The 18,769-nt window shown below is 44.2% G+C and overlaps 3 non-coding genes across 3 annotated transcripts; 1 reads left to right on the top strand and 2 right to left on the bottom strand.

The window, feature by feature from the left end:
• Positions 1-5,409: 5,409 nt before the first annotated feature.
• On the bottom strand, positions 5,410-5,521 carry LOC125986415 (U5 spliceosomal RNA). The gene has a single exon (XR_007487615.1). It is a non-coding gene; the product is annotated as a U5 spliceosomal RNA (small nuclear RNA).
• Positions 5,522-6,919: 1,398 nt separating this feature from the next.
• trnas-gcu (transfer RNA serine (anticodon GCU)) lies at positions 6,920-7,001 on the top strand. Its single transcript has one exon. It is a non-coding gene; the product is annotated as a tRNA-Ser (tRNA).
• A 4,967-nt stretch (positions 7,002-11,968) lies between these two features.
• LOC125986413 (U5 spliceosomal RNA) lies at positions 11,969-12,078 on the bottom strand. Its single transcript, XR_007487613.1, has one exon. It is a non-coding gene; the product is annotated as a U5 spliceosomal RNA (small nuclear RNA).
• Positions 12,079-18,769: the final 6,691 nt, after the last annotated feature.

Genomic DNA, 18,769 nt, shown 5'->3' with positions numbered 1-18,769 from the left:
ACAACAAATGACATACCAGCAAATCAGTGTGACTTCTGCTTTTGCCTTTGCGAGACCAGTTCAGATATGTGGATATATAAATCAAGTGTGTTCGGACCTCTGCAGTGGAGGCTCTGTCGAACCCCTGAAAACCACTCACCGAACCCCCAGGGTTTGACCGAACCCAGGTTAAGAACCACTGGTCTAGAGGCTGTTATTTCTGCAAAAGGAGGATCTACTAAATTTATGTACCTGCCTACCTTTGTTGAAATAATGATTGCACACTGTCTGCAAATCCAATAAACTTCTTTTCACTTCTCAAATATCACTGTCGCCATCCACCGTGTATGGATTCGGGCTAGCCCCCAAGATTAAATTGGGCTAGTTGATCAACAGCAATGTTTTAAAGAAGGGTTCGTCTGGGAGTTGAACCCAGGACCTCCCACACCCAAAGCGAGAATCATACCCTTGGACCAACGAACAAGAATGAGGGCTTGCGGACCATGTTACATTCCGTGTAACGTTGGCCTGTCAAACGCTCCACATAATGATAGACAACAGTGTTTGCAAGAGGAGCTTGTCCGGGAGCTAAACCCAGGCAATCATGCACCCAAAGCAAGAATCATGGAAGAATCATTCCCCTGTACCAATGAGCCCCATAGTCGACCAGCTGACCCCGTTACATTCCGATTGGTAGCCCATGTGACATGGACCTGAAGACTGAATGTCAGTGATTAATGGAATAAATGGAATCTGGTTGGCCTAATGCTCCTAATTCCCTAACTTCAAGCCCTAACGCTAACTCTAAAACCCTAATAATAACCAAACCCTAATAATTAACCCCTAACCTGCTAACTCGCTAACGGTAACCCCCTCACATTTAACCCTAACCTTCAATGCTCCCCCTAAAGGTAGTGCCCTCTAAACTTGAAGGCAGGTATATATGAACCAGACCAGCAGATTGTCCCATTTCAGTACTGTTTTAGAAACCTTTACAGATGGTTAAAATCCACATAATAGGTATATGCGCATGTGTTCCGTGAGCGTTCTCCTTTCTGTCCCCTCCCTTTCCTTTCTTCCGCCAAGCAGTGCATCTTGCCCCAACACAGGGCATGTTCCTCGTTAGTATCGTGAATAGTATCTCTGCTTGTTGCGTGAAAGACCGGGGTTCGCTTTTCAACCCAAGTGCGTTAACCTATGTTTGCAGCAGAGTTATTATATAGCTGCATTGGTTGTGCGTGCGTCTGAACTTGAGTGACCTGTAAGTTTTTCAAATTGAACTGAAACTTTCATCTGTAGCCACCTTCTACTAAATCAGTGGTCCCCAACCTCTTTTGTGCCACGGACCGGTTACGTGTCAGAAATATTTTCGTGGACCGGCCTTTATATAAATAAATAACACATTTATACACCGTATGTTTCGGACTATAAGTCGAGGTTTTTTTTCATACTTTGGGTGGGGGGGCGACTTTTACTCAGGAGCGACTTATATGTGAATTTTTTCACAAATTTTTACTTTATCATTAACACTTTACTTATTTACTAGTATAGTTGATCACTTCACATGTTATTTTCACTTTTTAACCGCATGAGGGGGCACTATGGCTGTGGAATAATTGGAGCCTCACTGACAATGAGTTCCATTTACTGACTTCCGAAGTCGGGAGATTTAGTGATTTGGAGTTATACAGATTATTCGATAAACTTGTTATTTATTTTATAGTTATTTGATATGTAGTTTATTTAGAGTAGCAACGTGTATGTTGTTAGACTTCAGTAGTTTCCGATTTTTTAGGGAGGCCGTGAAGGCAGCAGGGCGTGGGGGGGGCGGAAAGAGCGATCCTGGGCGCTTGCGTGTGTTGGCTCACATGTTGAGCTCTTGATTTGTGAAATAAAGAGCCGGCCTGTTACCAAACCCACGTCTTGCCTGGTACTTCTGTAACGCTACGATATAGTTATATATGTAGATCTGTGGAATAATTGGAGCCGCCAACTGAAAATGAGGCTGACATCAGCGCCGCACGTAGGTCCGGAATCGACAGCTGTTTATTTTGGGTTTTTTTTTACACATAGGATGAATATTCCGGTGGATTTAATGATTTGGAGTGACACGGATGGTTTGTTAAAATTGATGTTTATATTACATTTATTTGATATATCTAGTCTGACGTCCGTGGCACACGTATTCTTTGCGGCGTCAATTTTTTTTTCTTTTTTTTTTTTCTCAAGTGACACGGAAGACGAAGATTCTGATGGATTTATTGATTTGGAGTGACATGCATGGTTCGATAAAATAGTTGTTTATATTTTTGTTATTTCATACATAGTTTATATATTGTTATATGGGCCTGTAGCAAAATTTGAACTGCAACGCGCCGCTGACATCGGACTTGTTGACTTGACTTAAATCACTGACATTCAGTCTTCAGGTCCATGTCACATGGGCTACGAATCGGAATATAATAGGGTCAGCTGGTCTAGTATGGGGCTCATTGGTGCAGGGGAATGATTCTTGCCTAGGGTTCTTTGATTACCCGGGTAAAACTCCCGGACGGGCTCTTCTTTGAAACACTGTTGTCTATCGTTGTGTGGAGTGTTTGACAGGCCAATGTTACACAGAATGTAACATGGTCTGCAAGCTTTCTTTGAGGCTCGTTGGTCTAGGGCATGGGTGTCAAACTCATTTTTGTCGCGGGCCACATTGTAGTCAAAGTTTCCCTCGACGGGCCATTATGACTGTCAACCCAAATAAATAAACGCCTCATATTATATACAGTATAAGCTACAAAACAAACTGACAAATAATTGCTTTTTCAAATCAGACTCGTGGAAACTTTTCACATATTTCAAAAATAATTTTAAGAAGATTCTTAAAAGTTCCGACAATTTGCAATGTTAGTATGACATAGATTTAATGCACAATTTGTCGTTGCGGGCCACAGAAAATGATACGGTGGGCCATAACTGGCCCCCGGGCCTCGAGTTTGACACCAGTGGTCTAGGGGTATGAATCTTGCTTTGGGTGTGAGAGGTCTGGGGTTTAACTCCCAGATGATCCCTTCGTTAAAACATTGCTGTTGATCAACTAGCCCCATTTCATCTGAGGTGCATGTCACATGGGCTGTCAATTGAAACAAAACGGGTTGTGTTCATTTACCTTGGGTCTCTTGAATCTGTTGTTTCGATTCTCATCACTTGAATCTGCCGTCATGTGTCATCCATTGCGCCACTCACCCTACAAGACTGTATCGACTGTAAACTTGTGTGGAAAACTGTCATTGTCCAAAGGAAGGCTGTTTAGCAACAGTGACCAGCAGACAAATTCAACAAGGTCATTTGATTATACCATAACCCGGATTCGAATCGAACATTAACCACTACACGATCATGGCCTGTATGCAGTAGCGTTAATAAGATGCACATGTTGGCCATGATCGTATAGTGGTTAGTACTCTGCGTTGTGGCCGCAGCAACCCCGGTTCGAATCCGAGTCATGGCACACTCCAATTATTGTGTGGAATTTGTCCCTTTCTTACTATTGCTAAACAGCCATCTTTTGAACAATGACGATTTTCCACACGTTTGCGGTCGATAGCCTTAACTTGTAGGGCGAGTGGCGCAATGGATAAAGCATCATGGCGTATTCAAATAATGTCACCCATTTTTTATTTTTTTTTTCATTTTTGCAAAAGCTTACAAGCCACATATTCCCGTGGGGCTCGTGGAGCAATGGATAACGAACACATCTGTCTACAGATCAGAAGATTCCAGGACTCCTGGCCAGCTCACATGCCATTTTGTGGTCAACATTAGCTATGTGTAATTTCTGTGAACTATTGGGTTGAAGTAACTCACAGACACTGTCAACCAATAGTCTTTCCAATTTTGTCTCATCTCGAGACTTAGGGATCATCGGATCTGCGTAGTTATTGGATAGTTCCACCAACATTTTAACATCAACAATCTTTCATGGTCTGCTTGAGTGTCGTGGCTGAAGATCCTAGAGAAAAGACCCTAAACATGCAACTGCATGTTGGCCATAATATAGCATTGAGGCGGCTGCAACCCCAGTTTGAATCTGGTTAATAGCCGAATGAACTTGTTGCAGTTATTTTTTATTCACCCTCAACAGTCTTACGTTGGACCATGACAAATTTACATACACGCAAGCTTACAGAAAATGACAACTTCCCGTGGGGCTAGTGGCTCGTTCCTTGCTCTGAACGGACAGCCAAAACGATTCCTAACACTTACTAATCAAGTCCTAACCAATTCCTGTGTGTATGGGGGAGGGGGGGGGGGCAAAGGAACCAATCAGATGGCCCGAATCCATGCATGGCCGATGACGGCAGTGATCAACACAGTGATATTTGAGAATTGAAATGAAGTTTATAGGATTTGCAGACAGTGTACAATCATTATTTAAACAAAAGTAGGCAGGCGCATACATTTGGAAACCCCAACAGAAAAATGACATCAATATTTAGTAGTTCCTCCTTTTGCAGAAATAACAGCCTCTGAACCCGTGGTTCTTAACCTGGATTCGGTCAAACTCTAGGGGTTCGGTGAGTCGGTCTCAGGGGTTTAGCAGAGCCTCCCTCCACTGCGGAGGTCCGAACACACCTGATTTATAAATTCGTGATAACGCATATCTGAACTGGTCTCGCAAAGGCAACAGCAGAAGTACTACTGATTTGCTGGTATATCATTTGTCGTGAATTCATGCATTGTGTTGGTTTTATTCTTTCAACAAGGTGGTGTCCATGCACTTCTGCATAAGTTCCGCTCTAGTCTTCTGGCCCAACTCTTTCGTACATATGATGACCATGGAAAGTTCTTTGCGAATGATCAATCTTTGCCTTTCATGTTCATCGGGACTACCCTTTTAATAGGTACCTACACTGTGTATTTGGATAGAGACTGCTGAAAGGGGACACATATATGCCTCGTGAACTACATGCATTACTGCGGGTGAAGAAGAGTGAACAAATAAGTCAGCAGACAAGCTTGCCGATTTATTAGTGCCCAGAAGAGCAGCACTCTGTTCCGTACTGTAACCTGCTAGGTTTGTTCTCGGTTCTTTATCTTTAATGCTCGATATGCTAACAGCAATTACCAAGAGGCAGCCTTCACAGTTTAACTCTTTAATGTATGCCAGAATGATCGATGCACAGCTGTGGAGCCCTTTCTGCCAGATGCGAAAGAAGGTCCCTCTCTCAGCGCCAAGGTTCCTGCTCTTATACTACTCTGGCGACTCTGCCTAATCTGTATGATAACGTGTGACCTTGTCGTCTTAACTGAGAGCGAATTCTACATATGTGCAAAGGGTGTCATAGAGAAGAGAAAGCTAATAAAGCAAGAGAAGGGTTGCAGCGATATAACGGCATAGCTCAAGCTACCCAGCTAAACACATGTGCCAAAGAGGCCTATTCTAACAAACCGTTGGTGAGAATGGCTAGAGATAGACTCTTATTGTTCCTCCCCACGGAAATCTTTAGTAAAAGGCGAACGATTTATTCGATCTGAAGAGAAAAAAGAATGAGATGATAATCTGGGTGAAAACGGGCCACCCCACTGCTGGTCTCACCAAATTCACAGGCGGTCTCACACTCAAATTGCAGCAACCATTCCTTCTAATACAAACAATAGACGTTCATAGATTTACTATACTTAGAAGGCCTCAACCTAAATAGAAGGTTTAAACGAACGAGTATTTTGTGTTCATTAATGTCTTTTTTACTTAAAACATTGTTGGCGCACAGGATTGTAGGTACCTGATCGAACACATTCTTTCAAACAGCGATTGGGCGTCTATTTTGAGTATTGAAGGTAAAAACAGTTGTATGTCTTGGTACGTGTACTTTTGATATCAGAGAATGGGAAATGATCCCATCTCTGTGTTTTATTTGAAAACATGTGATTTCATAACGACACAAATCGGGAAAGAAAATACGATCGTAATTTCTCAAATGATTTCTCAAATTTCAGAAGTGCTCTATATCTCTCGTGTCGCAAATAATTGAGGCTTTTGTCGTTGCAGTGGAGGTGAATTTGGAGTGTAATTCACCTCCACTGCGACGGTGGCGTTCGAGATTTGACATTTGAATATAAATCTGTCCGTTACATTCCGATTGGTAGCGAATATGACATGGACCTGAGGACTGCATTTTAGTGATGAACGAATTTTGATTAATATCATAGCCGGTTTGGGCGTGCCCTTTCAGGGTCATATTTTGTTTCTACCGCTGCCTCGTGGCAGCCAGGCCTAAAAAAAGATGGGAACACCTGAGGGAGGGAGTTTCACCAAGATGAATTTGGAAGAACTTTATGAAATAAAGTTGATGTTAAAACATAGGTGGACGTAATGTCTGGAAGCCTGCGTTCAACAGAAGGCTGTTTGGCAACAGTGAACAACGGACAAATTCAGCAAGGTAATTTACTGACGCCATGACCCAGATTCGTTCCGGTGATGCTACGGCCACAACACTATACGATCATGACCAATATGCAATCGCATACAATAAGTTTAGGGTCTTTTCTTTAGGATCTTCAGCCAAGACACCCATGAAAGAATGTTGATGTTAAAATGTCGGTGGAACTATCCAACTGTGCAGATCCGATGATCCCAAAGATTTGGGGTGAGACAACATTGAAAAAACGTTTTGCTTTGTTTACAGTGTCACTTATTTTGTGGCTTACCTTTTCTTCGTTACACATCTAAAGTATCGTATCATTTTACCTTGCGGCTTATACTACACCGTACATACCATATCACGTCGCCTATTCAACTCATGCATGAGATGCGATGGCTGAAATATTTAGGCGATGGGTTGCTACTCCATTGTGCTCTCCACTCATCATTTCATATCACATCCTCGTCGGGTTCATTCACATCCAAAGTATCTTGGCACAACATACGTAACGTGACTTATCAACACAAGACGAGGTGGCCGAGAGGTTAAGGCGATGGATTGCTAATCCGTTGTGCTCTGCACGCATGGGTTCAAATCCCATCCTCGTCGAAGGCTTGCTTTGAGAGAATATTTGCCACAAACTAAACAGGAAAGAGGGTTCTTACCTGTGTATGTGTTTTGAACTGTCGCTTCTCTGAGAATCTTTGACCACAAACTGAGCAGGCAAAAGGTTTTTCTCACCAGTGTGGGTTCTTGTGTGTCTTTTGAAGTTTCCCATCTCTGAGAATCTTTGGCCACAAACTGAGTAAGAAAAAGGCTTTTCACCTGTGTGTGTTCTTGCATGTGTTTCTAAATTTACCTTCTGAGAGAATCTTTGGCCACAAACTGAGCAGGAAAAAGGGTTCTTACCAGTGTGGGTTGTTGTGTGTCTTTTCAAGCTTCCTTTCTCTGAGAATCTTTGGCCACAAGCTGAGCAGGAAACATTTTTTTCACCTGTGTGTGTTCTTCCATGTGTTTTTAAGTTTACCTTCTGGGAGAATCTTTGAAATTCTGCTGGAATGTAATGGGGTCAGCTGGTCTACTATGGGGCTCATTGGTGCAGGGGAATGATTCTCGCCTAGGATTCTTTGATTGCCCGGGTTAAACTCCCGGACGAGCTCTTCTTTGAAACACTGTTGTCTATCGTTGTGTGGAGTCAAAGTCAAAGTCAGCTTTATTGTCAATTTCTCCACATGCCAAAGACACACAAAGAAACCGAAATTTCGTTCCCCCCTATCCCACGATGACAAGACATGGCTCACAACAGACAAACAAGTAAACAAGTATAACAAAAGCGTGCTGAATAAATAATGAATAAATAACACAACAATAAATAAATAAATAAATAAATAAATAGATAGATAAATAAATAAATAAATAAATAAATAAATAAATAAATAAATAAATAAATAAATAAATAAATAAGAGGAGCAGAAAAAAAAGGAGCAAGTGCGCGTACAGCAGACATTCCCAAAAATAGCGCAACAGTGCCGCACGCTACGCAGAAGGGGGTAGCGAGTTCAGGGCCCTAACAGCCTGGAGAAAGAAGCTGTTGGCGAGTCTGGTGGTGCGGGAGCGCAGGCTCCTGTACCTCTTCCCAGAGGGCAGAAGGTCAAACAAAGAGTGAGCCGGGTGACTCACATCTCTGGCAATCGAGGTTGCCTTGCGGGCGAGATGGGAGGTGTAAATGTCCTTCAGGGAGGGGAGCGAAGCACCAATAGTCTTACCAGCCGTATTCACTATGCGCTGCAGGGCCTTCAAGTTCTGTTCAGTGCAGTTACCACCCCAGACAGCGATGCAACTGGTGAGGACGCTCTCAATGGTGCCATGGTAGAATGTAGACAGGACTGCCTGAGGAGCACATGCACGCCTGAGCTTCCGCAGGAAGTACAGGCGGCGCTGAGCTTTCTTTGCCAGTGACGAGGTGTTTGCGGACCAGGAGAGGTCCTCACTGATGTGCACCCCCAGGAACTTGGTGCAGCTCACCCTCTCCACCACAGCACCGTCGATGATCAGCGGCAGGTGTGTTGTGTGACCCTTCCGGAAGTCAACAATGATTTCCTTGGTCTTATTGACGTTCAGCAGGAGGTTGTTGTCCCTGCACCACGTGGTCAGAAGGTCAACTTCCGACCTGTACCGAGTCTCGTCGCCTTTCGTGATGAGACCCACCAGAGTCGTGTCGTCAGCAAACTTCACTATGTGGTTGTCGCTGTAGGTCGCAGTGCAGTCATGCGTCAGCAGGGTGAAGAGCAATGGACTGAGCACGCAGCCCTGGGGGGCCCCCGTGCTCAGCGTGATGCTGGCGGAGATTTTGTCGCCAACACGCACCACCTGAGGCCTCTGACAGAGGAAGTCCAGTATCCAGTTGCAGAGGGAGGTACTGAGGCCCAGCTCATCGAGTTTGCAGATGAGTCGCTGCGGCACAATGGTGTTGAAGGCAGAGCTGAAGTCCACAAACAGCAACCTCACATATGAGTCCTTTCTCATATGACAGGCCAATGTTACACAGAATGTACCATGGTCTGCAAGCTTTCTTTGAGGCACGTTGGTCTAGGGCAGGGGTGTCAAACTCATTTTTGTCGCGGGCCACATTGTAGTCAAAGTTTCCCTCGATGGGCCATTATGACTGTCAACCCAAATAAATAAACGCCTCATATTATATACAGTATAAGCTACAAAACAAACTGACAAATAATTGCTTTTTCAAATCAGACTCGTGGAAACTTTTCACATATTTCAAAAATAATTTTAAGAAGATTCTTAAAAGTTCCGACAATTTGCAATGTTAGTATGACATAGATTTAATGCACAATTTGTCGTTGCGGGCCACAGAAAATGATACGGTGGGCCATAACTGGCCCCCGGGCCTCGAGTTTGACACCAGTGGTCTAGGGGTATGAATTTTGCTTTGGGTGTGAGAGGTCTGGGGTTTAACTCCCAGATGATCCCTTCGTTAAAACACTGCTGTTGATCAACTAGCCCCATTTCATCTGAGGTGCATGTCACATGGGCTGTCAATTGAAACGAAACGGGTTGTGTTCATTTACCTTGGGTCTCTTGAATCTGTTGTTTCGATTCTCATCACTTGAATCTGCCGTCATGTGTCATCCATTGCGCCACTCACCCTACAAGACTGTATCGACTGTAAACTTGTGTGGAAAACTGTCATTGTCCAAAGGAAGGCTGCTTAGCAACAGTGACCAGCAGACAAATTCATCAAAGTAATTTGATTATACCATAACCCGGATTCGAATGGAACACAACCATTAACCACTACACGATCATGGCCTGTATGCAGTAGCGTTAAATAAGTTGCGCATATTGGCCATGATCATATAGTGGTTAGTAGTCGGTGTTGTGGCTGCAGCAACCCTGGTTCGAATCAGGGTCATGGCATACTCAAATAACTATGTGGAATTTGTCCCTTGCTCACTATTGCTGAACAGCCATCTTTTGGACAATGACGATTTTCCTCACGTTTGCGGTCGATAGCCTTAACTTGTAGGGCGAATGGCGCAATGGATAAAGCATCATGGCATATTCAAATAATGTCACCCATTTTTTTTTTGTTTTTCATTTTTGCAAAAGTGTTACACACAAGTTTATAAGCCACATATTCCTGTGGGGCTCGTGGAGCAATGGATAACGCATCTGTCTACAAATCAAAAGATTCCAGGACTCCTGGCCAGCTCACATACCATTTTGTGGTCAACATTAGCTATGTGTAATTTATGTGAACTTTTGGGTTGAAGTAACTCACAGACACCATCAAAAAATAGTCTTTCCAATTTTGTCTGATCTCAAGTCTTAGGAATCATCGGATCTGCGTAGTTATTGGATAGTTCAACCAACATTTTAACATCGACATTCTTTCATGGTCTGCCTGGGTGTCGTGGCTGAAGTTCCTAGAGAAAAGACCCTAAACATGCAACTGCATATTGGCCATAATATAGCAATGAGGCGGCTGCAACCCCAGTTTGAATCTGGTTAATAGCAGAATAAACTTGTTGCAGTTATTTTTTATTCACCCTAAACAGTCTTACGTTGGACCATGACAAATTTACATACACACAAGCTTACAGAAAATGACAACTTCCCGTGGGGCTAGTGGCTTGTTTCTTGCTCTGAACAGACAGACAAAACGATTCCTAGCATTTACTAATCAAGTCCTAACCAATTCCTGTGTGTATGGGGGGGCAAAGGAACCAATCAGATGGCCCGAATCCATGCATGGCGGATGATGGCAGTGATCAACACAGATATTTGAGAAGTGAAATGAAGTTTATAGGATTTGCAGACAGTGTGCAATCATTATTTAAACAAAAGAGGCAGGTGCATACATTTGGAAACTCCAACAGAAAAATGACAGCAATATTTAGTAGATCCTCCTTTTGCAGAAATAACTGCCTCTAAACCAGTGGTTCTTAACCTGGATTTGGTCAAACTCTAGGGGTTCGGTGAGTCGGTCTCAGGGGTTCAGCAGAGCCTCCACTGCGGAGGTCCGAACACACCAGATTTATAAATTCGTGATAAAGCATATCTGAACTGGTCTCGCAAAGGCAATAGCAGAAGTCACACCGATTTGCTGGTATGTCATTTGTCGTGAATTCATGCATTGTGTTGGTTTTATTCTTTCAGCAAGGTGGTGTTCATGCACTTCTGCATGAGTTCCGCTCTATTCTGGCCCAACTCTTTCGGTGCAGCCGTTGTACATATGATGACCCTGGAAAGTTCTTGGCGAATTATCCATCTTTGCCTTTCATGTTCATCGGGTCTACCATTTTAATAGGTATCTACACTGTGTATTTGGATAGAGACTGCTGAAAGGGGAAGCATATATGCCTCGTGAACTATATTTATTACTGCGGGTGAAGAAGAGTGAACAAATAAGTCATCAGACAAGTTTGCCGATTTATTAGTGCCCAGAAGAGCAGCACTCTGTTCCGTACTGTAACCTGTTAGGTTTGATCCCAGTTCTTTATCTTTAATGCTCGATATGCTAACAGTAATTACCAAGAGGCAGCCTTCACAGTTTAACTATTTGATGTATGCCAGAATGATCGATGCACAGCTGTGGAGCCCTTTCTGCGAGATGCGAAAGAAGGTCCCTCTCCCAGCGCCAAGGTTCCTGCTCTTATACTACTCTGGGCCGCCTTTCTGCAAGGAGGCGACTCTGCCTAGCCTGTGTGATGACGTGTGACCTTGTAGTCTTAACTGAGAGCGACTTCTACATATGTGCAAAGGGTGTCATAGAGAAGAGAAAGCTAATAAAGCAAGAAAAGGGTTGCAGCGATATAACGGCATAGCTCAAGCTACCCAGCTAATCACATGTGCCAAAGAGGCCTATTCTAACAAACCGTTGCTGAGAATGGGTAGACGGGGAAGCCTGTAAGTGAGTCCGTCACTCGCATACTCCATCGCTTCTCGGCCTTTTGGCTAAAATCAAGTGTAGTCTCGGTTCTTGGGTTTGAGGGATTAAGAGAGCTGATCATAGAAGAGAGAATTTTAACCATAAAAGTGGTGCCAAAGAGGCCTATTCTAACAAACCGTTGGTGAGAATGGGTAGAGATAGACTCTTATTGTTCCTCCCCACGGAAATCTTTAGTAAAAGGCGAAAGATTTATTCCATCTGAAAAGAAAGAGAGATCTGATAATCTGGGTCAAAACGGGCCACGTCACTGCTGGTCTCACCAAATTCACAGGCGGTCTCACACTCAAATTGTAGCAACCAGTCCTTCTAATACAAACAATAGACGTTGATAGATTTACTATACTTACAAGGACTCAACCTAAATAGAAGGTTTAAACAAGTATTTTGTTTTCATTAATGTCTTTTTTACTTTAAACATCTTTGGCGCACAGGATTGTAGGTACCTGATCAAACCTTCTTTCAAACAGCGTCACCTATCGATTGGGCGTCTATTATGAGTATTGAAGGTAAAAACAGTTGTATGTCTTGGTACGTGTACTTTTGGTATGAGAGAATGGGAAATGATCCCATCTCTGTGTTTTATTTGAAAACGTGTGATTTCATAACTTTATTCAAATCGGGAAACAAAATACGATCGTAATTTCTCAAATGATTTCTCAAATTTCAGAAGTGCTCTATATCTCTCGTGTCGCAAATAATTGAGGCTTTTCTCGTTGCTGGCATGGTTTGGAGTGTAATTTACCTCCACTGTGATGGCGGCGTTCGATATTTGACATTTGAATATAAATCTGTCAATTTACTTTAGAAAGTAAATGTTTTCTAGAAATCTATACTGAGATGTATGAGGAACAACAATCGGGCGTATTCTTAAAAAGACAGACCTATAGCCGACAAAAAGGTTTTGATACGTTCATATCATATGACGAGTCAGGAACGTGGTAATTCCATATTATTTTGCATTGACTAATTTGGTTAATACACTTTAGCAAGCAAATGCACAGTTCCATAGTACAGTTAATAACATGCTCAAAAGCATTCAGTGTGTCACAGCACCGCAGACCTAAACTCCATGTGCGTACGACTGCGTGTGATTTTTGTTTTAATCAGAAAGACCAGGGGAGAGCGCGAACGCAGTCCACGACTGTTGTGTTTATACGGAGTAGAGATGAACGCGAATGCAACTTCTTTATTCAGCAACTTTTTATTTTCTCCCCACTCATGTCTTACATAGCAGTACAATGCCCCTGGCGCACCACAGAGCCCCCAACTGTCAACATTATTTGAGACCTCCAATAACAAACTATATAATATTATAGTTTCAACATACGATAATACCACATCTCCCTTTTTCCAGGGATCATAGGGTAGACTGCCTTTGTCTCGTCAGACCTTAGAGCAGTGGTTCTTAACCTGGGTTCGATCGAACCCTAGGGGTTAGGTGAGTCGGCTTCAGGGGTTCGGCAGAGCTGGGAAGTCATTGCCCCGCCCCCGCCCCGCGACCCCCCCCCCCCCCCCCCGCCCACGGATGGCTGAACACACCTGAATATCGTGTAAATTCGTGATAACGCATATCTGAACTGTTCTTGCAAAGGCAACAGCAGAAGTCACACTGATTTGTTGGTATGTCATCCCCCCCTATATAGAGGGGTTCGGTGAATGTGCACATGAAACTGATGGGGTTCGTTTAACCCGCCCCCCAAAGAGGGGTTTGTTGAATGCACATATGGACCTGATGGGGTTCGGTACCTCCAAAAAGGTTAAGAACCACTGCCTTAGAGGATTATTCTGCCTCTTGTGTAGAAAGGTCTGTTCCTAACTTTTGCCAAGGTCTTTCAGGGCACCCTGATGGCACGAGTGCCTCTTTTGGGTTGTGTCGCTCTTGTATGCATGTCCTGCAGTTCAGTACCATTTTGTTCACTTGCTGGCTGAGTCCCGGCCACCACACAAATTGACGTGCACGTGATTTACATTCCAGGACACCTAAGTGTCCTTCGTGTAATTTGAACAGCACGTCGTTCCTCATTGCGGAAGGTATTACCAGTCGTGTGTCCTTTAGCATCTTTCACTGTTAATGTGGCTCGCTCCGGCCAGTCATTTTTTAGCGCTGGTTCCTGTTTTGCATGTGCTGGCCATCCTTCCATGCACATGGTCATGACACGCGAGCAGACACTGTCGGCTTTCAACTGCTCTTTCAGGTTTTCTGTATATGATGAGCTGACAGGTAGACTCTCAGTGACACAGTCCACAAATATGTTTGTGCTCTCCATCAGCTCCTGGTCATCAGTGGACATGCGTAATTTTACAGGTTGCACGTGAAAGTGTGTCTGCTGTCCAAAGCGACTTTCCTGGTACGTGCACGATGGAGTATGAGTAGCGCATCACCCTCATCCTGAAACCCTGGATTCTCTGTGGCAAAAGATCCAGTGCTTGGGCTCCAAGCAGGATGAGAAGGGGTTTATGGTCGGTCTCCAGGCAAAACTCCTTTCCAATGAGGAAATCCCGAAACCGTTCACAGGCCCATGTGAGGCCCATGTGAGGCCCAGAGCTTCCTTCTCCACCTGTGTGTATCGTTGCTCAGTTGGAGTGAGTGACCGTGATGCGTAAGACACAGGCTTCCATCCTTCCCCTCATTTCTGAAGAATTACGCCCCCCCAACCCATACGATGATGCATCAGCAGATACTTTGGTGTCTCTGCCCGGGTCATACATAGCCAGCACCGGAGGAGAGGACAGAGCTTTCTTTAGGTCTTCAAATGCTGCTTTTGTCCTTTTGGGGCACGACCACCATGCCGGCACACCAATCAGTTGGCTCCTTCACCCGACTAATGACGCCCAGAGCTTCCATGCGCTGGAGCTCTCTCTCGACTTCACCCACCAGTGGTAGTGGAATCCTCCTGGGTTTTTTTACTGAATATGGCACGGCACCTGGCTTGACCTTTATGGTGTATGGTTGTTGTAGCTAACCCAGACCGCTGCGCAACTTGGGGTAACTTGCCTTGAAAGTCTCCATGTCTATGCTGTCGACTCGGATAAGCAAGCCAAGAAATGTGCTCTGGTTTTGATCAATATATCAGTGTTTGTTTTCATTTGCCGTTCTCATCCCTGATGTTTAGCTCTGCTTCAAAATGAGGCTTGTCATCTTTCTGTGGCAACTGTGATTTTTTTCTGTGGCTCATCACCTGACACCTACCCACAGTTTGCGGTGTATTTGTCTCCCTAGACTCAATATATATATTTGTGTGTGTATATATAAACAGTGATCTCCAAGAACCACCATCATGTGTTTTTTTTTTTTTTTTAACAACGATTACTTCTAGAACATTCCTTGAAAATAATATGTCCTCATCAGTGAGTTGTTTTAGAACAGGCCTGTCGGCTACTCATGTGGTAGTTGGGGGCTGCCTTTTGCCGACGGGCACAACTGTAGTGAATGCAAACTTCCTGTGTTGCAGAGAAGAACCAGCGGACACACATAGTCATTGCTTTTCTTTTTGTACCTTTAATCAGAAATCTGCTATTGGCTGTAATGAAGATTTGGCACACAAAACGTACCTATATTCCTGGACTTGGACTCTGACTCGGGGACTCGGACTCGGTCGGACTCTGTCATTTTTGCCGGACTCGGACTCAGACTCGGTGCTGATTTTGACCGAGTCCACCGAGTCCGACAATAAAACAATCACGTTCAATTTTATTTTCATCATGCTGCTCAGAACGCGAGTAGGAATACTGTCCACAGCCCTGCTTACGATCAATGCGGCCACGTTGAGTTGCACTTAGGCTAATGTTTACATTATGTACCAATGTCAAGGACGATTATGTCACCCAGCTTATATCATTGATGTGTTTCGATAGTTGTGGGGTCGTCACTAATTATTTGTGTTTAGATAAATGTCTGAGCTATAATGGTGTAATTAATGATTAAAAAATATTATCTTACATGTCCCGTGTTTCAGAATGGTTATTTAATTGGGCAAGAGTGTTTTCAAGCGTTTTGCCTCATGCCAATGGCACTCAGGGCTAAGGGTGGGCTTCAATGACCATTTTTGTAAAGCCACGCATTTAATACCATGTCAAATAATATATTAGAGTGTAGGTTATGTTCCAATGTATCCACTTCTATCGGTTAAATTGTCAACCGTACATTTATGACTATGCCTCGAGTGATCTACGTTATGAACTAGCACAACTCCGGTGGGGCAGGGAAAATGTTATCGATCCGACGTCCGATTGGAACGTCGCCTCACTTTTACGTCCGCCCTCTCAGCAAGGGATCCTGTATAAGCCGAACCAGCCAGTGTGAAAGCAGTTGCGTTCGTTCTGATAGATTTTGATCTAAATTAGCCTTGACTAAAGACGAAGCAGTCACATGAATTAACGGAAAAAATTGACAGCCGGACTAGGACCCGGACTCGGACTCGGTGGTCAAGAGGCCGGACTCGGTGCAAAAATCCGACCGAGTCCACAGCCCTGGCTCAAACCTCATTGAATAAAGTACATAAGCAGACAAGTATATTCACATATTAAATAAATAAAAGAAACATTTTAAACATATAATTATACCTACACACCAAATCAATAAAGAAGACATAACTAGACATTTTTGATAAGTGGTAATGAGAAAGGTTTTTATAACTTTATGATCTGATATATATATTTCTGAGCACTTTGAAATAACAAATGTTTTTTGATATATTGCCTGAATAGCTTAATGACCCTTAAGGAACTGTTCAATGCATGCCTGATGATTTTCTAAATCACGGACACTGCCAAAGTCGTCTAAAAATGTTCAGTACTTGATTGTATCTTATGTTTTGACTAATTCTAGACACCAGTTTTCGATTACTACTGAACGTTCTGGACAGAGGGAAATATTTTGCCTAACAAAGAAAAGATATGGTTGAAAGCATGATTAAACTAAGAATATGATGACGTAAGCAAGTACATGGAGATCAAAAGAACAAACAAACAAAAACATGGTAAGTGGTGAGTACAAACTTTGCATGGTCAGGGAACATTAATAAATAGGTAGATGATGTCACAGCCAAAAGCTCACATAATTCCGTACAAAATGACAAAATTGAAAGAATGATGAATGGATGAGGTGGAACAGTATATGTGCAAGAATGTTTACAGGAAGGTCACTTGGAGATAAAACCAGCAGGTGCCAGAGGGAGACAGCCAAGCCAAAGACGATCGTCAAGGCTGAAAGACGGAAAGGACAACAACAGCCCCCACAAATCGAATCTCCCATAATCAGCACCCAACCCCACGGAACCAGCTCTCACCGAACCAGCACCCACTCCCATGGAATCAAACTCTCCTGTGAACTTGCCCCACCCCAAAGACTCATCACCCATCAAACTCGGCCCACACTGGCCGACTGAATATAAGCTGACCAAAGAACCTTGAACGTGGCCTTTTCTGAATGGAGACTTTGCGCTCTTGAAAGGCCCAGCGCTGTATTGTACTTTCCTGAAGACAGAGCTTTCTGAACAAGAATTGTGATTGAACTCAACCAACCTGTGTAAGTCTAATTTCTGCTTCAGTGTCTTAGCATTTTCCTAAATCTGAAGAAATCAAACGAGCACACAGTGAGTAAATTGGATAACTGGTGATTGGCAATGACTTTTGCCGTGAGGCGCAGATAGTGCGCTCCCTAAATTGTGGACAAAATCCAACAGGTGCATGAACTCAATCTGTTCTTCAACAGATTTGATTCCGCCTCCCCCCCACCCCTTCACCTCGCTCCGCATCTTTTTCTACCACCTTCGACACTCCAGCCCACCCGCCAGCTCACCAACCCCCTCCCCCGGAGTCACTCTTCTGTCTCCTGTCTCCACTCCATCACCCTGGTCTTCCGACATCCCCCTCTTCTTTACAGATCTTCAGGTTCACTTCAGAAAGATCAAAGCAGGGAAGACCCCGGGCCCAGACGGCATCTGGCCGAGACTGCTCAGGGATTGTGCGGACCAGCTGAGTGGTGTGGTCAGGTACCTGTTCAACCTAAGCCTGAGCCTGAACAAGGTCCCAGTACTGTGGAAGACCTCCTGCGTGGTCCCTGTACCAAAGGTGCCATGCCCCAAGGAGCCTAACCACTTCAGGCCTATTGCCTTGACTTCCCACCTGATGAAGACTATGAAGAGGATCATCCTGGGTCACCTGCGTTCACTAGTGGGAGCGCAGCTGGACCCCCTGCAGTTTGCTTACCTGCCTGGTGTTGGGGTGGACAATGCATTGATTTATTTACTGCACAGAACACTGCTTCACCTGGAGGACAACAGGAGCACTGGGAAGATCATGTTCTTTGTTTTCTTCAGCGCTTTTAACACCATCCAGCCGTCACTGCTTAGGGTGAAGATGGAGAAGGCGGGTGTGGACCAGTGCCTGACTGCATGGACAACGGACTTCCTCACCGACCGGCCGCAGTTTGTGAGGTTACATCGCAGTGAGTCCGACGTGGTGCACTGCAGCACTGGTGTCCCCCAGGGTAGGGTGCTCCTTTCCTTTTCACCCTGTTCACGTCAGACTTTACCCACGACACCGCACACTGCCAAATCCAGAAGTTCTCCGACGACATGGCCATTGTTTGAAATGTCGCAGAGGGGAACGATCTGGAATATAGGTTGGTCATCAAGGACTTTGTCAGCTGGTGTGAGCTCAACCAGCATCAGGTGAACAACACCAGCAAGACGAAGGGGTTGATTGTGAGCTTCGGGAGGACAGCACCCATCTTCACTCCAATGAACATCCAGGGATCGGACAGTGAGGTAGTGGAGAACTACAAATTCCTGGGTGTTCGCCTTAACAACAAACTGGACTGGACTGGACTGATCACACCCATATCCTGTACAAAAAGGGCCAGAGTCGCCTCCATCTGCTGAGGAGACTGAGGTCCTTCGGTGTG

The sequence above is a fragment of the Syngnathus scovelli genome, chromosome 18 (genome assembly GCF_024217435.2).
Source record: "Syngnathus scovelli strain Florida chromosome 18, RoL_Ssco_1.2, whole genome shotgun sequence".
Taxonomy (NCBI): domain Eukaryota; kingdom Metazoa; phylum Chordata; class Actinopteri; order Syngnathiformes; family Syngnathidae; genus Syngnathus; species Syngnathus scovelli.
This window is presented reverse-complemented; position numbering and strand designations above follow the sequence as displayed.